This window comes from Ricinus communis, chromosome 1 (assembly GCF_019578655.1).
Source record: "Ricinus communis isolate WT05 ecotype wild-type chromosome 1, ASM1957865v1, whole genome shotgun sequence".
NCBI lineage: Eukaryota > Viridiplantae > Streptophyta > Magnoliopsida > Malpighiales > Euphorbiaceae > Ricinus > Ricinus communis.
Window position 1 is genome coordinate 26,737,030 of NC_063256.1, and position 20,172 is coordinate 26,757,201.

Here is a 20,172-nt window from a genome sequence, read left to right on the forward strand (position 1 = left end):
GCCAAATGACTCATATGGAAGCACCTATAATCAAGAGTGGAGCACTCATTCACCCTTTGGATGGAGCTTAGATGGCCCAGAACCACTAGAATCTCAGCAACCATATCAGCAGCCTAATCTTGCACCTTCAACTCAAAATGAAGAGTTAGTGTCGGAGGAGCTGATGATGAGGTTCATTGCAAGTCTTGATGATAGATTCCAACAAACAAAGAGGGTACTTGAAAGTCAACAAGCCTCAATTAAGAACATAGAGCATCAAGTAGGCTTGATCTTTAAGTTACTAGCTGAAGAGCAACTGGGAACTCCATCAAACGCTACTGAATCCGAAGAACATTTGAGCGCCATCACTTTGCGTTCAGGTGAGAATTTTTCTGGTTCATCTGCTATGTTTGACGATGATGCTTCTATGCAGGATGATTTCTTGAACATGGAGATGGAACCAGAAAAGGAAGAGGCGAACATGATTCCTCTGAAAGACTATCAACAAGAATGTATAGTTGATGATGCTGAGTTGCAGTTAGAGGAATTTTTGGTGGATTTTCCACAAGTCCCTTCGATGATGGAAGATGAGCACGAGTTATCCAATGAAGAAGTCTTGGAGGAGCTCGAGTTTCTTCTAGCAAGTGAACCAAGCCAAGGACTGGAGAAAACCATCGATGTTCCTAAAGAAATTGCCCAACCGTCGATCCTTCCAATTGGTGAAACTCCAGCTTTCAAATTGGAAGAGCCCCTAAAGCATCATGACTACATGCAAATATCTGAGGAGCGAGTGTTGCCCATCATACTGGCAGCTTGCTTGACCATCGGGAAGAGGAATTTGACGAATAGTCCTCTGAGCGGGTACTTGAAGCCATTTGCTTGGAAGAAGGATGGATGGTCATCAATCCCCACCGTTTGCTTTTCATCATGAGTCCAGCTAAGAAGACTCATCACATCAAAAAGAAGCGCTTTTGGGAGGCACCCCAATTTTTATCTTTAATCTCTAATATTTTAACATTTTGTTTTGAAACATTTTATTAGTTTTAGTTTTCATATTTTATTTAATTTTTGTTTCAATTTCGATTTTAATTCTTTATTTTATTAGTTGCAGCCACTCCTCCACCACAAACCAGCTAGCGCCCTGATATACCTGATGATGCACCTCTTTTCACTTTGGAGCCATAGTCAGGGCAGTATTAGTTCTTTTTCCTTTTGCATTTCTTATATTTTGTACACTGGGGACAGTGTGTCCTTTAAGTGTGGGGTGGGTGATATTTATCCTATCTTAGTTATTTGTTTATTCTTTGTGTAATGTTTTATAAAATTTTGAAAATTTTTCACTTTGTTTCGATGCTCTTACTGTTGACTTGATTTTGAAATCCTGTTTATGTCCATGTGATCGGGTAAAACTGATAGTGTTGAGTCTTGCGAAAGAATGTAAGATAATTAGTTTGAGTTTTGCACTAAGTTGCTTGGTTTATTTAATTTTGTTTTGATGATTTTTGTTTGGAACCTACTCAAAAGCACACTTGTGAGAAATTGAGCCTAAATTGTAAGCATACACTTTATATGCTTGTATTTATTTCTTGTTGAGAGTGCCAATTACTGTCTTTACTTTTAGAACTTGCTCGGTAATGTTTATGAGGGCCACAAGGAGATTTTAACACTTTGGTATGATAGAGGCACTTAGGTTTTTCATTCTAGCCAAATAGCCTTCATTCGTTTATTGATTCTGTAGATAACCCGCTCTTTCATCATTTTTTATCATATTTCATTGCCACTTAGTTTTATTCTGTTTTGGGTTATGATTCTGCACATGAGTTGTTTTTATTGGGAATTTTTGTCTTGGGAATAGTGTGGAATCTTATAGCAGCTTTCTTCAATCCAAAAGAAATTCACTCTATTATGTGAATGTTCTTCCCTTATGAAAAAAAAAAGAAGAAGAAAAAAAATAAATAGAAGAATAACAGGGAAAGGTGATGAAAAGAAAGAAAGTAGGTGAGCTAAACATTTTGACTTGATTCCTATTTCCCACCTTGGACTACTGTCCATTGTTTACCCCTTGTGATCATTGTAGCTTGAGTGCAGGTCATGTATTTCATTGCAGAACACCATAGGTTCAACTCTTACCAAATTTACCTACCCCTACCTAATCCCCATTACAACCCTTATAAAGACCTCTTGACATGGTTGTTGACTCTCCATAAGTGGTAGGAGTAGGATTTAAGAGCAAGCATATAGTAAGTAAGGCAGTAGTTGATGCATTGATCGATTAAACACTACCCTTTAAACACTTTGAGTGATTTAGAGTGAATCTGGTGAGGAGTTGGTTCTGAATAATTTTGTTGAGACAGTATTTTGCGAATTATTGGCATCTTGGTTGTGATACTTGAATTGATTGCTTCGTTTCTTTTTGTTTGACTTAGCTTGTTAAAGATATGTGCAGGAGCTCTCTAGCTTGTCTGTCAGTTTAAGTGTTATTCCTTAGTGGTTTATTTTCCTTATTTTACTTTTGATTGCTTAAGGACAAGCAATGAGCTAAGTGTGGGGTTATTTGATGTGCGTAAAATACACACATCTAAATGGGGTTTTTAAGATTGATTTTATGGACATTTAGATGTGAATTGGTCCCAACACTCACCCTATGCGTCTGTTTTTGTGCTTTAGGTCCAAAAGAAGTCAAAGAATGATAAAGGGAAGAATTGGAGCATAATTGGACGTCAAAGCTGTCGAAACAAGCTAAGTATGCCATGAGGAAGCTGAACATGGCCGTGTTCGTTTTGACACTAGTCGTGTTCCTAACACGGGAACCAACACGGGCCGTGTTGGGTGCATTACACATCAAAGAAAAAGAAGTTTTTAGGGAGCACGGCCACAGAGAGTAACACAGGCATAAACATCAGTCCGTGTTGGGAACACGGGAATCAACACGGCCGTGTTGGCGGCGACAAGAGGAATTAATTAAAAGAAAAAAGAGAGGAAAGAAAAGGAAAGTGAGGGAGAATGTCCCAAACCCTAATTTTTCTCTCTCTAAGGGTTTTCTGAGTTGGAACCAAGAAAAAAGGAGACTTGGACCAAGGTTTAAATTGGATTCCCTTCAAAGATTGAAGATTGGGCGAGGTTCGTTGATTGATTTCAATTTGAGCAAGAGGAACAAGAATCGATTCAATTCGAGCAAGAGGAATTGGGACTGTTTACTCTCATCCAAGTGTGTAATCGGGTTTCTCTACCTTTACTCATTGTTGTAACTGAATTCTTATGGATTTTGATAATGATCAGGATTAGCTAGATTGATTAAATTCATTGGGATTCCTTTACTATGTTGGCTTAGTATTATATTGTTGGATTCTTTGGGTTAGTTTTGTATTCTTCTTGCTTTCAGTATTAATAAGATAATGCATTATTCATGAGACGTTATGAATTGTGTGTTTAGATTGCTTTGTATGATTGAGAAGTCCATTTGGCAATTGGAATTTTGAATAGCAAGAACTGGTTAATAATCGCTTAGAGATAAGGATAATTGATGGGCTCTTTATGCAACCTACATCTAAGGCAGTGTACCTATCGATGCAATCTAGCACTAATGGCGAGTATCAAGGTCGTATTCCTCGGGAAAGCGAAAGCCCAGAGTTACTCCTTTGTTCTTTGTTATATTAACCTAAAATGGATGATGAATAAATTCTAAACTAACTATTAACTACGAGCTAAGTTCTAAGGGAGATGCAGGAGTAATTGATAAGTGAAATAATCAAGACAAGAAGACAAACCCAAAGGGAATCTAAACTAGTTGGCAACCAAACAAAAGATAAAGGATCGGTGAGTCTAATTATGCTACCCGTGGATGAATTTTTAACCGAATTCGGTTTCTCTCTCAAGATAACCGAATTCCTAAACCTAATAACCTAAAGTTGGAATCTCTTCCTAACGATTGATGTTGGAATTGAGTGAAATCCCTCCTTCAATTGATGAATTTGATCTTTCAACGTCTACAATTGAGGTATAGGAAACAATTAATTAAGTGTGTGTCTTGGAATTGAGTCCAAAATTCATCCCCTTTCCAAAAGAATTCAAAATTGCCTATATAATTGATTCAGCATGGCCGGAGTCCAGGCTGGGATGATTCAGACATGGTGGAGTCGAGCGATCTTGAATCTATGGAGTCTATCGTCGACTCCTTCCAAGCGGTCTGCCAAGCCGGTCTTGATCCACCACAGTCATCTTTGGAGGCCGTGGTGGCTTGGGCCGTCGAAATGGCACAATTGGGGATAGCTTCTTGGCAATTCAGCACGGTCGGAGTCCAGGCCATGCTCAACCCTCGGGGTGCTAGTCCTCACCCAATTTGATGGATTTTGGTCCGTAATCACACGTATTTCCCTCGATTATTGATGGTGTCCTTCGAAAATGACCTGAAACGAGAACGAAAACAAAAGACAGGTGATTCTAGCATAAAATGGGATAATCATGCATAAAAATGTAAACAGTCGAGCATGAAAACATGTGTAGTATGATGCTTATCACTTAACATAGGCTACCTCCTCCAACTTCCTTTTCCTGCTAAGTATGTCCTTTAAGAACTTGGCATACTTTGGCATCTGCTTCAATACGTCAATAAAAGGCAAGTTAATATGCAGGTGTCTAAAAATATCCAAAAACTTATTGAACTGCTCTTACGCTTCTGCTTGCTTGAGTCTAGCAGGATAAGGAATCTTGGGTTGATATTCCCTGACTAGGATTGATTTCACCTTTTGTCCCTCAGGTTCCTTAACCTTACAGCTCGCCTCAACCTGCACATCAATAATGGAGTCGTCAAAAACAGGCTTAGAAGGAGCTGAAACTAACTTACCTGAATGCAAAATATGGCGTTCACGTGCTCCCTCGGGTTAGACTCAGTGGTGCTAGGGAGTGCCCCTTGTTGCCTCTCAAACAACATCTTAGAAATTTGGCCAATCTAAGTCTCCAAGTTCTGAATCGAGGCCTGCTGATTCCTAAGTGCACTATTAATTTGCTAGAACCTCATCTCCGTAGTCGGCTACTGATCAAGTCTCTAAAAACCTAGTGGACCCTGGGTATTATTGTTCCTCCAACTGAAGTTGGGATGATTGTGCCACCCAGGGTTGTATGTGTTGCTGTAAGGGTTGTTCTGCTACCTTGGGGCGTTCCCCATATAATCAACTTGCTCAACATCAGAAGACACAACAGAAACAGATGGAAAAGTAGAAAAAGATGAAGCAAACATACCTCCTGCAGTACAGTTTTCACTGTAGTGCGGGCCACCACAAAACTCGCAGCTAACATTCGTTGCATGAACCAGCATCTGGAGTTGGTCAATCTTTTTGGTTAGAAGCTCCACCTGAGCCGCCAAGGCTGCTATAGAATCCACTTGGTTGACCACTCCCTGTCTTCCTCGTCGGCTCCTAGAGGATTGTCACTGATAATTGTTCATGGCCATTTCCTCTATCATGTTTTGAGCCTACTCGGGCGTCTTACTGTTTAGCGCCCCACTTGCTGCAGCATCCGCCATCTGCCTCATCGCAAGGTTCAACTCGCTGTAGAAGGTCTAAACCTGCATCCACACTGGTAATCCGTGATGCGGGCAGCATCTCAAAAGGTCCTTAAACCTCTCCCATGCATCGTACATGCTTTCATCATCAAACTGCACAAAAGAAGATATGTCATTTCTAAGTTTAGCAGTTTTAGTGGGAGGAAAATACTTATATAAAAATTTTTCGGCCAACGCCTTCCAGGTAGTGATTGTCTGTTGTGGAAGAGATTGCAACCATCTCTTTGCTCTGTCCCTCAAGGAAAATGGAAACAATCTCAACCGAATGGCATCATCGGTTGTTCCATTTATTTTGAATGTGTCACAAATCTCCAAAAAGTTGGAGATATGTGCATTGGGATCCTCGCTGGGCAATCCTCCAAACTGCACGCTTTGTTGGATCATCTGAATAACATTGGCCTTTATCTCAAAATTGTTGGCGCTCACAGTGAGTCCGACTATACTAGTTTTCGTCCCATCCAAAGATGGTCGAGCAAACTCGTACATCGTCCTCCCGATCCTCATCGCATGGGGGTCATGGTTTTCCATCGTGTCTAGTCTATCCACAGGTACCTCAACCTCAATCTCCTCCTCTTCTAATTGCAACCTCTTCCTTAAGAGTCCGAGGGATCGATTCGGATCGGATAGAGGCTCTATAAGATTCGAGTTTGAGCTCCCGGTCATAAACTACACCGAAGCCGAAAGTCCACACAACCACCGATCAACAAAAATAATATAATAATAAAATTAAAAAAAATTAAAAAATAAAAAATAAAAATAAATAAAGAATAAATGAATAAACAATTAATGACTAAATTAACACAAAAACAATTCACTCTAGTTCACCGTTACTGTTTTTCCCCGGCAACGGCGCCAAAAACTTGATGGGCTCTTTATGCAACCTACACCTAAGGCAGTGAACCTACCGATGCAGCCTAGCACTAGTGAGTATCAAGGTCGTATCCCTGGAGATCAGGTGAACTTAAAGTTACTACTGTTCGCTATGTTATCTAGTTTGAATTAAGGTGTGAGAAGTCTAAACTAATTAACTAATGACTATGAATGCAATTAAATAAATGAACAGCAACTAACAATAAAAAGACAACCGCAACAAGAGAAACAAACCCAAAGGGGATCTAAGTGATGGACTTCTAGGGTTGATTTTATAAATTACCAATCTTGCTTACCCGTGCCTAAATCCTGAATCGAACTCGGTTCCTCTCTTGAGCTCACCGAGTTCCTAAACCTGCACTAACCTAATGGAATCTCTTCCTATCAGATTATTATAGATTAGCATTAAGCGTGATTTAGAACTATTAAAAGTTGTTAATTCTTAATATGGCGAGTAAATTAACCTTATCTCTAAGTGTTAACTACCAGTTCTTACTATTCAAATTCCAGTTGTAACAAGCATTTCTCAATGTCAAGAAACAACCTAAAAGACAATCAATTCAATGTCTCAAATTAACTGAATCAAACTTTATTACCAAACAACAAGAAGATTATAAGAATGGCAATTAAAAATCTAATAACTAAGCACAAACCATCAACAAAGGTGAACCCCAATGAGTTCGGCAGCCCTAGCTACCCATAATGAAAGAAATAAATATAAAAGGAAATAAACAACAGAAAAGGAAACCGAACATGTAACCCCTCTTCTCTCGAATCGGACTGGAAATGTCGCAAGCACCAACTCTGAAACCAACCTCAAGTATGGATCTCGGATGTCTCGATCAATCGTCTAGAACCTTCAATCTTTACTTGAATCTCCCAAATCAATCCGTTGCAATGACGTTAGTCTCCCAAAATGTCAAGAACAGAGGTGTAGAAGTGGGGGCTCGCGCGTTTAGAGAAGTCCAGAAATCAGAAGCGGAACCCTGTCTCATTTTGCGTACGACTACTTATAGGCAAGAGTGCCATAGCCCGTGCCACGGCCCATGCAACGGGCAAGGGAGGCCGTACAAAAATGCATGGGCCGTGCAACTGCGAGTGTAAAAGCCTCGAAATGTCCGCCAACAAGGAATCGAATCTGACAAACATCTAATATGCGTAAATCATCCATATAGCTTGGTTTCTGCCCGAAAATCAATCAATTTCCCATCAAGGAGTCCGAAAACCTGAAAAACTCAGAAGCATACCAAAGTGCAATCAAACAGAAATAAATATGACTCAAATACATGAATAAATGACTGATAAACAGACAATAAACATGCATAGAATCATCTACATCATGCAACAAGAGGACTACTCAAGAGGTCACCCATCTTAGTACTACTCGCGCCCAAGCACTTTTAACTTCAAAGTTCTAATTGAATCTGGTGCATTACTACTGGTAACATCGCACCCATCATACTAATGCTAAAATCGCACCTGTCATACCTTCCCTAGTCTCGGTATTTGACTGCTTCCCTTCGCGGCCCTCCTGTCTGGTGCTTTCTTGGATTTGAGCACCCCTCGTCGTCCCGCATCCCCAAAAGTACAAAAGAACGAGCCGCGAGAGTTTAATATAAAATAAATCATTGATTAAAAATTTGAAGGGTGCAACACGAGGACTTCCCAAGAAGTCACCCATCTTAGTACTACTCCCGCCCAAGCACTCTTAGTACTACTCTCGCCCAAGCAGGTTTAACTTTAGAGTTCTGATGGGATACGGTGCATTAGTGCTGGTATGATCGCACCCATCATCCCTTCCCCAGTCTCGATATTTGACCGCTTCCCTTCGTGGCCCGCCTGTCTGGTGCTTTCTCGGATCTGAGCGCCCCTCGTCGTCTCGCATCCTTAAAAGTACAAAAGAACGAGCCGCGCGAGTTTAAAATAAAATAAAAATCATTGATTAAAAATTTGAGGGGTGCAACACGAGGACTTCCCAAGAGGTCACCCATCTTAGTACTACTCCCACCCAAGCAAGTTTAGCTTCGGAGTTCTAATGGGATCCGGTGCATTAGTGCTAGTATGATCGCACCCGTCACACCTACCCCAGTCTTGGTATTAGACCGCTTCCCTCCGCCACCCTCCTGTCCGGTGCTTTCTCAGATCTGAGTGCCTATCACCATCTCGCATCCCTAAGAGTGCAAAAGAATGAGCCACGTGAGTTTAAAATAAAATAACAATCATTGATGAAAAATTTGAGGGGTGCAACATGAGGACTTCCCAAGAGGTCACCGATCTTAGTACTACTCTCGTCCAAGCATGTTTAATGGGATCCGGTGCATTAGTGCTGGTATGATCACACCAGTAATACCTTCCCCAGTCTCGGTATTTGACTGCTTCCCTTCACGGCCCTTCTATCTGGTACTTTCGCGGATCTGAGCGACCCTAGCCGTCCCGCATCCCCAAAAGTGCAAAATAACGAGCCGCGCAAATTTAAAATAAAATAAAAATCATTGATTAAAAATTTAAAGGGTGCAACATGAGGACTTCCCAAGAGGTCACCCATCAAAGTACTACTCTCGTCCAAGCACATTTAGCTTCAGAGTTCTGATGGGATCCGATGCGATAGTGCTGGTATGAACGCACCGTCATAACTTCCCTGGTCTCGCTTCCCTTCGCGGCCCTCATGTCCGGTGCTTTCTCGGATCTCAGCGCCCCTCGAGTTTAAAATAAAAATCATCGATTAAAAACTCAAGGAGTGCAACAGGACGACTTCCCAAGAGGTCATCCATCTCAGTACTACTCTCGCCCAAGCACATTTAACTTCGGAGTTCTGATGGAATCCGGTGCATTAGTGCTGGTATGATCGCACCCGTCATAGCTTCCCCAGTCTCGGTCTTTGACCGCTTCACTCCTCTCCGGTGCTTTATCCGATCTCAGCGCCCCTCGCCGTCCCACATCCCCAAAAGTACAACAGAACGAGTCGCGCGAGTTTAAAATAAAATAAAAATCATCGATTAAAAATTCAAGTGGTGCAACACGAGGACTTCCCAAGAGGTCAGCCATCTTAATACTACTCTCGCCCAAGCACGTTTCACTTTAGATTTCTGATGGGATTCGATGCATTAGTGCTGGTATGATCGCACCCGTCATACCATTCCCGGTCTCGGTATTTGACCGCTTCCCTCCTCTCTGGTGCTTTCTCAGATCTCAGTGCCCCTCGCCGTCCCGCATCCCCAAAAGTACAAAAGAATGAGCCGCGCGAGTTTAAAATAAAATAAAAATCATTGGTTAAAAATTCGAGGGGTGCAACACGAGGAATTCCCAAGAGGTCACCCATCTTAGTACTACTCTCGCCCAAGCACGTTTAACTTCAGAGTTCTGATGGAACCCGGTGCATTAGTGCTGGTATAATGGAACTCATCATACCTTCCCCTGTCTCCGTATTTGACCGCTTCCCTCCTCTTCGGTGCTTTCTCAGATCTCAGCGCCCCTCGTCGTCCCGCATCCCCAAAAGTACAAAAGAATGAGCCGTGCGAGTTTAAAATAAAATAAAAATCATCGGTTAAAAATTGGAGGGGTGCAACACGAGGAATTCTCAAGAGGTCACCCATCTTAGTACTACTCTCACCCAAGCACGTTTAACTTCGTAGTTCTGATAGGATCCGGTGCATTAGTGCTGGTATGATGGAACCCGTCATACCTTCCCCTGTCTCGGTGCTTGACCGCTTCCCTCCTCTCCGGTGCTTTCTCTGATCTCAGCGCCCCTCGCCGTCCCGCATCCCCAGAAGTATAAAAGAACGAGTCGCGCGAGTTTAAAATAAAATAAATATGACCGATTAAAAATTCGAGGGGTGCAAGACGAGGAATTCCCAAGAGGTCACTGATGTGCGTAAATTGGGGTTTTTAAGATTGATTTTATGGACATTTGGATGTGAATTGGTCCCAACACTCACCCTATGCGTCTGTTTATGTGCATTAGGTCTAAAAGAAGTCAAAGAATGATAAAGGGAAGAATTGGAGCATAAATGGATGTCGAAGCTGCCGAAACAAGCTAAGTACGAGCATGAGGAAGCTGAACAGGGCCATGTTGGTTTCAACACTGGCCGTGTTCCCAACACAGGTACCAACACGGTCGTGTCAAACATCAAAGAAGAAGTAGTTCTTATGGAGCACGGCCACAGAGAGTAACACGGCCGTATTGGCTGGCGACAAGGAGAATTAGTTAAAAGAAATAAGAGAGAAAAAAGAAGAAGAGCGGGGGAGAATGTCCCAAACCCTAACTTTTCTCTCCCTAAGGGTTTTCTGAGCTGAAACCAATGGAAAAGGAGACTTGGATCAAGGTTTCAATCAAATTTCCTTCAAAGATTGAAGATTGGGTGAGGTTCGTTGATTGGTTTTCAAATCGAGCAAGAGGAACAAGAATCGATTCAATTCGAGCAAGAGAAATTGGGGCTGTTTACTCTCATCCAAGGGTGTAATCAGGTTTTCTCTACCTTTACTCATTGTTGTAATTGAATTCTTGTGTATTTTGATAATGAACATGATTAGCTAGATTGAATAAATCCATTGAGATTTCTTTACTATGTTGGCTTAGTATTATATTGTTGGATTGTTTGGGTTAGTTTTGTATTCTTTTTGCTTTCAATATTAATAAGATAATGCATTATTCATGAGACGTTGTGAATTGTGTGTTTAGATTGCTTTGTGTGATTGAGAAGTCCATTTGGCAATTGGAATTTTGAATAGCCAGAACTAGTTAATAATCGCTTAGAGATAAGGATAATTAACTAGCCGGATTAAGAATTAACAAAGCTTAATAGAGGCGGATTAAAGCTTAATGCTAATTCGTAAAATTTTCTTATTTTCCATTATTCTATTCCAATCAAAGTTAGGAAGAGATTCCAACTTTAGGCTATTATGTTTAGGAATTCGGTTATCTCAAGAGAGAAACCAGATTCGGTTAAGAATTCGTCAGCGGGTAGCATAATTAGACTTACCAATCCTTTATCTTTTGTTTTATTGCCAACTAGTTTAGGTTCCCTTTAGGTTTGCTTTCTTTATTGGTTATTTTCTTTATCAATTACTCTTGTATCTCCCTTAGAACTTAGCTTGTAGCGATTAGTTAGTTTAGAAAGTATTCATCACTCATTTTAGGTTAATATAAAAAAGAACAAAGGAGTAACTCTGGGCTTTCACTTTTTCGAGGAATACGACCTTGATACTCGCCATTAGTGCTAGACTGTATCGATAGGTACACTGCCTTATATTGTAGCTAACACAAGTAGCACATATCAAGTTTTTGGCGCCGTTGCCGGGGAATTATTTGAAAACTAGAGTGAAATTTGCTATTTGTTAATTTAGCCATTTTTTTAATTTTTATTTATATTTATTTTTGTTTTGTTTGTACATATTTATTTAGTTAAGTTTATGATCCAGATAGTGGATGATAAGGAGGTTCAATGCTAAACTCTTTGTATGACACGTTGGAAAATGGGATCAGGGACCAAGAGTGTGCCAAAAATTGGGATACCCGTGCATCTTTCGAAGCTCGAGTGGAATCGTTTTGCAGGGCTACTGATCAACTCTCCACTCCTATCCTTTCATCTCACGTTTTTTATGAATTTTGTTATGGTTTACATTTGAGTAATGATTGTCCATTATATAGTGATGTTGCTCATTGTTCTTATAACTATGAATAGGTGAATTATACGGGAAGTTGGCCAAATGACTCGTATGGAAAAACCTACAATCAAGAGTTGAGCATTCATTCACCCTTTTTGATGGAGCTCAGATGGCCAAGAACCACCAGAATTTCATCAACCACATCAGCAGCCTAATCTTGCACCTTCAACTCAAGATGAAGAGTTAGTGTCGGAGGAGCTGATGATAGATTCCAACAAACAGAGAGGATACTTGAACATCAACAAGCCTCGATTAAGAACATAGAGCATCAAGTAGGCTTAATCTTCAAGTTACTAGCTGAAGAGCAATTGGGAACTCCATCACTTAAGCGTCGTCACTTTGCGTTCAGGTGAGAATTTTTCTGGTTTACCTACTATGTTTGACGATGATGCTTCTGTGCAGGATGATTTCTTGAACATGGAGATGGAACCAGAAAAGGAAGAGGCGAACATGATTCCTTTGAAAGACTATCAACAAGAACATACAGTCGATGATGCTGAGTTGCAGTTACAAGAAATTTTAGTGGATTTTCCACAAGTCCCTTCGATGATGGAAGATGAGCACGAGTTATCTAATGAAGAAGTCTTGGAGGAGCTCGAGTGTCTTCTAGCAAGTGAACCAAGCCAAGGTGATGTGCGTAAAATACACACATCTAAATAGGGTTTTTAAGATTGATTTTATGGACATTTGGATGTGAATTGGTCTCAACACTCACCTTATACATATGTTTGTGTGCATTAGGTCCAAAAGAGGTCAAAGGATGAAAAAGGAAAGAATTGGAGCATAATTGGACGTCAAAGCTGCCGAAACGAGCTAAGTACGAGCATGAGGAAGCTGAACATGGCTGTGTTGATCTCAACACTGGCCGTGTTCTCAACACGATCACAAACATGGGCCGTGTTACCAACACGGGGACAAACACGACCGTGTTGGACATCAAAGAAGAAGTAGATTTTAGGGAGCACCGCCACAGAGAGTAACACGGCCAGGAACACCATCCCGTGTTGAGAACACGACAAGGAACACGGCCGTGTTGGAGGCGACAGGGGGTATTAATTAAAAGAACGAAAAGAAGAGAAAAAGGAGAGGCTAGGGTTAGAACGTCCCAAAACCCTAATTTTTCTCTCCCTAAGGGTTTTTTGAGCTGAAACCAAGGGAAAAGGAGACTTGGATCAAGGTTTCAATCAGATTTCCTTGAAGGATCGAAGATTGGGCAAGGTTCGTTGATTGATTTTCAAATCGAGCAAGAGGAATAAGAATCGATTCAATTGGAGCAAAAGGATTTGGGGCTGTTTACTCTCATCCAAGGGTGTAATCGGGTTTTCTCTACCTTTGCTTATTGTTGTAATTGAATTCTTGTATATTTTGAGAATGAACATGATTAGCTAGATTGATTAAATCCATTGGGATTTCTTTACTATGTTGGCTTGATATTATATTATTGGATTGTTTGAGTTGGTTTTGTATTCTTCTTGTTTTCAGTATTAATAAGATTATGCATTATTCATGAGATGTTGTGAATTGTAATGTTTAGATTGCTTTATGAGATTGAGAAATCCATTTGGCAATTGGAATTTTGAATAGCAAGAACTGGTTAATAATCGCTTAGAGATAAGAATAATTAACTAGCCGGATTAAGAATTAACAAAGCTTAATAGAGGCGGATTAAAGCTTAATGCTAATTTAAGAATCAATCGTTATGAAGAGATTCCAACTTTAGGTTATTAGGTTTAGGAATTCGGTTATCGAGAGAGAGAAACTGAATTCGGTTAAGAATTCATCCACGGGTAGCATAATTAGACTCACTGATCCTTTATCTTTTGTTTGATTGCCAACTATGTTTAGATTCCCTTTAGGTTTTTCTTCTTGTCTTGATTATTTCGGTTATCAATCACTCTTGCATCTCCCTTAGGACTTAGCTTGTAGCTATTAGTTAGTTTAGAAATTATTTATCGCTAATTTTAGGTTAATATAACAAAGAACAAAGGAGTAACTCTAGGCTTTCACTTTCCCGAGGAATACGACCTTGATACTTGCCATTAGTGCTAGACTGCATCGATAGGTACACTGCCTTATATTGTAGCTAACACGAGTAGCACCCATCACAAGGACTAAAGAAAACCATCGACACTCCTGAAGAAATTCCCTAACCATCGATCCTTCCAATTGTTGAAACTCCAGCTTTCAAATTGGAAGAGTCCCTACAGCGTCATGACTATGTTCAATTATACGAGGAGCGAGTTTTGCCCATTATACTGGCAGCTTGCTTGACAGTCCGAAAGAGGAAGTCGACGATTATCCCTTTAAGCGGATACTTGAAGCCATTTGCTTGGAAGAAGGATGGATGGTCGTCAGTCCCCACCGTTTGCTTTTCACCATGAGTCTAGCTAAGAAGACTCATCACATCAAAAAGAAGCGCTTTTGGGAGGCACCCCAAACTTTATCTTTAATCTCTAATATTTTAACCTTTTGTTTTGAAACATTTTATTAGTTTTAGTTTTCATATTTTATTTAATTTTTGTTTCAGTTTCGATTTTAATTCCTTATTTTATTATTTGCGTACTCCTCCACCACGGACCGATACTGAGCATACTACTGCGATGCACCTCTTTTCACTCCGGAGCTATAGTCAGGGCAGTATTAGTTCTTTTTCCTTTTTAATTTCTTATATTTTGTACACTGAGGATAGTGTGTCCTTCAAGTGTGGGGTGGTGATATTAATATACACTTGCTTTCATGTTTTATTGCTTTGTATATGAAATTCATATCCTTTTCTAGTGTATATATCGCATTTCATTTATCCCATCTCAATTATTTGTTTATTCTTTGTGCAATTTTTTATAAAATTTTGAAAAATTTTCACTTTGTTTCGATGCTCTTACTGTTGACTTGCTTTTGAAATCCTGTTTATGTCCATGTGATCGGGTAAAACCGATAGTGTTGAGTCTTGCGGAAGAATGTAAGATAATTAGTTTGAGTTTTGTACTAAGTTGCTTTGGTTTATTTAATTCTGTTTTGATGAATTTTTTTGGAACCTACTCAAAAGCACACTTGTGAGAAATTAAGCCTAGATTGTAAGCATACACTTTATAAGCTTGTATTTATTTCTTGTTGAGAGTGCCAATTACTGTCTTTACTTTTAGAACTTGCTCGGTAATGCTTATGAGGGCCACAAGGAGAGTTTAACACTTTGGTATGATAGAGGCACTTAGGTTTTTCATTCTAGCCAAATAGCCTTCATTCGTTTATTGATTCTATAGATAACCCATTCTTTTACCATTTTTTTATCATATTCCATTACCACTTAGTTTTATTCTGCTTTGGGTTATGATTTTGCACATGAGTTATTTTTATTAGGAATTTTTGTCTCGGGAATAGTGTGGAATCTTATAGCAGCTTTCTTCAATCCAAAAGAAATTGACTCTATTATGTGAATGTTCTTCCCTTATGAAAAATAAATAAATAAATAAATAAAAATAATAATAAGAAGAATAAGAGGGAAGGGTGATGAAAAGAAAGGAAGTAAGTGAGCTAATTGTTCAATTGTTTTTCGGAGTTTACATTTTGACTTGATTCCTATTTCCCACCTTGGACAACTGTCCATTGTTTACCCCTTGTGATCATTGGGACTTGTGTGCAGGTCTTGTAATTCATTGTAAAACACCATAGGTTCAACATCTTATCAAATTTACCTACCCCTACCTAATCCCTACTACAACCCTTATAAAGACCTCTTGACATGGTTGTTGACTCTCCATAAGTGTTAGGAGTAGGATTTAAGAGCAAGCATATAGTAAGTAAGGCAGTAGTTGATGCATTGAGCGATTAAACACTACCCTTTAAACACTTTGAGTGATTTAGAGTGAATCTGGTGAGGAGTTGGTTCTGAATAATTTTTGTTCAGACAGTATTTTGTGAATTATTGGCATCTTGGTTATGATACTTGAATTGATTGCTTCGTTTCTTTTTGTTTGACTTACGCTTGTTAAGGATATGTGAAGGAGCTCTCTAGCTTGTCTCTCAGTTTAAGTATTGTTCTTTAGTGGTTTATTTTCCCTATTTTCCTTTTGATTGCTTGAGGACAAGCAATGAGCTAAGTGTGGGGTTATTTGATGTGCGTAAAATACACACATCTAAATGGGGTTTTTAAGATTGATTTTATGGACATTTGGATGTGAATTGGTCCCAACACTCACCGAGGAACACTTGACTCACCAATCCTTTATCTTTTGTTTGATTGCCAACTAGTTTAGGTTCCCTTTGGGTTTTCTTTCTTTATTGGTTATTTTCTTTATCAATTACTCTTGTATCTCCCTTAGAACTTAGCTTGTAGCTATTAGTTAGTTTAGTAACTATACATCACTCATTTTAGGTTAATATAACAAAGAACAAAGGAGTAACTCTGGGCTTTCACTTTCCTGAGGAATACAACCTTGATACTCGCCATTAGTGCTAGACTGCATCGATAGGTACACTGCCTTAGATTGTAGCTAACACAAGTAGCACACATCAGTCACCCATCTTAGTACTACTCTCGCTCAAGAACGTTTAACTTTGGAGTTCTGGTGGGATCCGCAGGTCATCACCGGTATAATCGCAACTGGCCATACCTTCCCCCACAGACTTGACCACTTCCCTCCTCTCCGGTGCTTTCTCGGATCTCAGCGCCCCTCGCTGTCCCGCATCCCCAAAAGTACAAAAGAACGAGCCCCACGAGTTTAAAATAAAATAAAAATCACCGATTAAAAATTTGAGGGGTGCAAGACGAGGAATTCCCAAGAGGTCACCCATCTTAGTACTATTCTCGCCCAAGCACGTTTAACTTCGGAGTTCTGGTGGGATCCGGTGCATTACTGCTGGTATAATCGCACCCGTCATACCTTCCCCTATCTTAGTACTTGACAGCTTCCCTCTTCTCCGGTGCTTTCTCAAATTTCAGTGCCCCTCGCCGTCCTGCATCCCCAAAAGTACAAAAGAACAAGCCGCGCGAGTTTAAAATATAATAAAAATCATCGGTTAAAAATTCCAGGGGTGCAATACGAGGACTTCCCAAGAGGTCACCCATCTTAGTACTACTCTCGCCCAAGCACGTTTGACTTTGGAGTTCTGATAAGATCCGGTGCATTAATGCTAGTATGATCGGAACCGTCATACCTTCCCCGGTCTCTGTATTTGACCGCTTCCCTCCTCTACGGTGCTTTCTTGGATCTCAGCGCCCCTCGCCATCCCGCATCCCCAAAAGTACAAAAGAACGAGTCGCGCGAGTTTAAAATACAATAAAAATCACCGATTAAAAATTTCAGGGGTGCAACACGAGGACTTCCCAAGAGGTCACCCATCTTAGTACTACTCTCGCCCAAGCACATTTAACTTCGGACTTCTGATGGGATCCGGTGCATTAGTGCTGGTATGATCGCACCCGTCATACCTTCCCCGGTCTCGGTATTTGACCGCTTCCCTCCTCTCCGGTGCTTTCTCAGATCTCAGCGCCCCTCGCCGTCCGCATCCCCAAAAGTACAAAAGAACGAGCCGCGCGAGTTTAAAATAAAATAAAAATCACCAATTAAAAATTCCAGGGGTGCAACATGAGGACTTCCCAAGAGGTCACCCATCTTAGTACTACTCTCGCCCAAGCACGTTTAACTTCGGAGTTCTGATGGGATCCGGTGCATTAGTGCTGGTATGGTCACACCACTCATACTTCCCCCGGTCTCGGTATTTGACCGCTGCCCTCCTCTCCGGTGCTTTCTCGGATCTGAGCACACCTTGCCGTCCCGCATCCCCAAAAGTACAAAAGAACGAGCCGTGCGTGTTTAAAATAAAATAAAAATCACCGATTAAAAATTGCAGGGGTTCAACACGAGGACTTCCCACAGACTAGCCAGCGATCTTATTACTACTCTCGCCAAAGCACGTTTAACTTCGGAGTTCTGATGGGATCCAGTGCATTATTGCTGGTATGATCGCACCCGTCATTCCTTCCCCGGTCTCGGTATTTGACCACTTACCTCCTCTCCGGTGCTTTCTCGGATCAAAGTGCCCCTCGCCGTCCCGCATCCCCAAAAGTACAAAAGAACGAGCCGTGCGAGTTTAAAATAAAATAAAAATCACCGATGAAAAATTCCTGAGGTGCAACACGAGGACTTCCCAAGAGGTCACCCATCTTAGTACTACTCTCGCCCAAGCACGTTTAACTTCGGAGTTCTGATGGGATCCGGTGCATTAGTGCTGGTATGATCGCACCCGTCATACCTTCCCCGGTCTCGGTATTTGACCGCTTCCCTCCTCTCCAGTGCTTTCTCGGATCAAAGTTCCCCTCGCCGTCCCGCATCCCCAAAAGTATAAAAGAACGAGCCGTGCGAGTTTAAAATAAAATAAAAATCACCGATTAAAAATTCCAGGGGTGCAACACGAGGACTTCCCAAGAGGTCATCCATCTTAGTACTACTCTCACCCAAGCACGTTTAACTTCGGAGTTCTGATGGGATCCAGTGCATTAGTGCTGGTATAATCGCACCCGTCATTCCTTCCCCGGTCTCGGTATTTGACCACTTACCTCCTCTTCGGTGCTTTCTCGGATCAAAGTGCCCCTCGCCGTCCCGCATCCCCAAAAGTACAAAAGAACGAGCCATGCGAGTTTAAAATAAAATAAAAATCACCGATTAAAAATTCCAGGGGTGCAACACGAGGACTTCCCAAGAGGTCATCCATCTTAGTACTACTCTCACCCAAGCACGTTTAACTTCGGAGTTCTGATGGGATCCGGTGCATTAGTGCTGGTATAATCGCACCCGTCATTCCTTCCCCGGTCTCGGTATTTGACCACTTACCTCCTCTTCGGTGCTTTCTCGGATCAAAGTGCCCCTCGCCGTCCTGCATCCCCAAAAGTACAAAAGAACGAGCCGTGCGAGTTTAAAATAAAATAAAAATCATCGATTAAAAATTCCAAGGGTGCAACACTAGGACTTCCCAAGATGTCATCCATCTTAGTACTACTCTCACCCAAGCACGTTTAACTTCGGAGTTCTGATGGGATCCGGTGCATTAGTGCCGGTATAATCGCACCGGTCATACCTTCCCCGGTATCGGTATTTGTCCGCTTCCCTCCTCTCCGGTGCTTTCTCGTATCTCAGCGCCCCTTGTCGTCCCGCATCCCCAAAAGTGGCAAAGGACGATCCGCGCAAGTTTAAAATAAAATAAAAATCACCGATTAAAAATTTCAGGGGTGCAACACGAGGACTTCCCAAGAGGTTACCCATCTTAGTACAACTCTCGCCCAAGCACGTTTAACTTCGGAGTTCTGATGGGATTCGGTGCATTAGTGCTGGTATGATTGCACCTGTAATACCTTTCCCGATCTCGGTATTTGACCGCCTCCTCCTCCTCCTGCTTTCTCATCTCTCATCCGATCTCCAAAAGTCCAAAAGAACGAGACGCGCGAGTTTAAATTAAAATAAAAATCACTGATTAAAAATTTCAGGGGTGCAACACGAGGACTTCCCACAGACTAGCCAGCGCCCTGATATCCCTAATGATGCACCTCTTTTATTAGTTGCAGCCACTCCTCCACCACAGACCAGCTAGCGCCGTGATATACCTGATGATGCACCTCTTTTCACTTTAGAGCCATAGTCAGGGCAGTATTAGTTCATTTTCCTTTTGCATTTCTTATATTTTGTACACTGGGGACAGTGTGTCCTTCAAGTGTGGGGTGGGTGATATTTATCCTATCTCAGTTATTTGTTTATTCTTTGTGCAATTTTTTATAAAATTTTGAAAATTTTTCACTTTGTTTCGATGCTCTTATTGTTGACTTGATTTTGAAATCCTATTTATGTCCATGTGATCGGGTAAAACCGATACTGTTGAGTCTTGCGAAAGAATGGAAGATAATTAGTTTGAGTTTTGCACTAAGTTGCTTTGGTTTATTTAATTTTGTTTTGATGATTTTTGTTTGGAACCTACTCAAAAGCACACTTGTGAGAAATTGAGCCTAAATTGTAAGCATACACTTTATATGCTTGTATTTATTTCTTGTTGAGAGTGCCAATTACTGTCTTTGCTTTTAGAACTTGCTCGGTAATGCTTATGAGGGCCAC

General features: G+C 41.0%; 15 non-coding genes and 4 pseudogenes across 15 annotated transcripts; 1 reads left to right on the forward strand and 18 right to left on the reverse strand.

Moving 5' to 3' along the window:
- Positions 1-5,558: 5,558 nt before the first annotated feature.
- Positions 5,559-5,665, forward strand: LOC112536008. The gene has a single exon (XR_003080075.2). It is a non-coding gene; the product is annotated as a small nucleolar RNA R71 (small nucleolar RNA).
- A 2,080-nt stretch (positions 5,666-7,745) lies between these two features.
- Positions 7,746-7,864, reverse strand: LOC112536000 (annotated as a pseudogene).
- A 189-nt stretch (positions 7,865-8,053) lies between these two features.
- Positions 8,054-8,198, reverse strand: LOC112535986 (annotated as a pseudogene).
- Positions 8,199-8,363: 165 nt separating this feature from the next.
- Positions 8,364-8,482, reverse strand: LOC112536039. Its single transcript, XR_003080106.2, has one exon. It is a non-coding gene; the product is annotated as a 5S ribosomal RNA (ribosomal RNA).
- Positions 8,483-8,917: 435 nt separating this feature from the next.
- On the reverse strand, positions 8,918-9,036 carry LOC112535976. The gene has a single exon (XR_003080066.2). It is a non-coding gene; the product is annotated as a 5S ribosomal RNA (ribosomal RNA).
- A 107-nt stretch (positions 9,037-9,143) lies between these two features.
- LOC112535967 lies at positions 9,144-9,262 on the reverse strand. Its single transcript, XR_003080057.2, has one exon. It is a non-coding gene; the product is annotated as a 5S ribosomal RNA (ribosomal RNA).
- Positions 9,263-9,417: 155 nt separating this feature from the next.
- LOC112535978 lies at positions 9,418-9,536 on the reverse strand (annotated as a pseudogene).
- A 155-nt stretch (positions 9,537-9,691) lies between these two features.
- On the reverse strand, positions 9,692-9,810 carry LOC112535977. Its single transcript, XR_003080067.2, has one exon. It is a non-coding gene; the product is annotated as a 5S ribosomal RNA (ribosomal RNA).
- A 155-nt stretch (positions 9,811-9,965) lies between these two features.
- LOC112535987 lies at positions 9,966-10,084 on the reverse strand. Its single transcript, XR_007214572.1, has one exon. It is a non-coding gene; the product is annotated as a 5S ribosomal RNA (ribosomal RNA).
- A 6,743-nt stretch (positions 10,085-16,827) lies between these two features.
- On the reverse strand, positions 16,828-16,946 carry LOC112535926. Its single transcript, XR_003080016.1, has one exon. It is a non-coding gene; the product is annotated as a 5S ribosomal RNA (ribosomal RNA).
- A 155-nt stretch (positions 16,947-17,101) lies between these two features.
- On the reverse strand, positions 17,102-17,220 carry LOC112535962. The gene has a single exon (XR_003080052.2). It is a non-coding gene; the product is annotated as a 5S ribosomal RNA (ribosomal RNA).
- A 155-nt stretch (positions 17,221-17,375) lies between these two features.
- LOC112535927 lies at positions 17,376-17,494 on the reverse strand. The gene has a single exon (XR_003080017.2). It is a non-coding gene; the product is annotated as a 5S ribosomal RNA (ribosomal RNA).
- Positions 17,495-17,648: 154 nt separating this feature from the next.
- Positions 17,649-17,767, reverse strand: LOC112535931. Its single transcript, XR_003080021.2, has one exon. It is a non-coding gene; the product is annotated as a 5S ribosomal RNA (ribosomal RNA).
- A 155-nt stretch (positions 17,768-17,922) lies between these two features.
- LOC112535999 lies at positions 17,923-18,044 on the reverse strand (annotated as a pseudogene).
- Positions 18,045-18,199: 155 nt separating this feature from the next.
- On the reverse strand, positions 18,200-18,318 carry LOC112535990. Its single transcript, XR_007214567.1, has one exon. It is a non-coding gene; the product is annotated as a 5S ribosomal RNA (ribosomal RNA).
- A 155-nt stretch (positions 18,319-18,473) lies between these two features.
- On the reverse strand, positions 18,474-18,592 carry LOC112536026. The gene has a single exon (XR_003080093.2). It is a non-coding gene; the product is annotated as a 5S ribosomal RNA (ribosomal RNA).
- A 155-nt stretch (positions 18,593-18,747) lies between these two features.
- On the reverse strand, positions 18,748-18,866 carry LOC112536040. Its single transcript, XR_003080107.2, has one exon. It is a non-coding gene; the product is annotated as a 5S ribosomal RNA (ribosomal RNA).
- Positions 18,867-19,021: 155 nt separating this feature from the next.
- LOC112535945 lies at positions 19,022-19,140 on the reverse strand. The gene has a single exon (XR_003080035.2). It is a non-coding gene; the product is annotated as a 5S ribosomal RNA (ribosomal RNA).
- Positions 19,141-19,295: 155 nt separating this feature from the next.
- LOC112535897 lies at positions 19,296-19,414 on the reverse strand. Its single transcript, XR_003079987.1, has one exon. It is a non-coding gene; the product is annotated as a 5S ribosomal RNA (ribosomal RNA).
- Between the last annotated feature and the right edge of the window lie 758 nt (positions 19,415-20,172).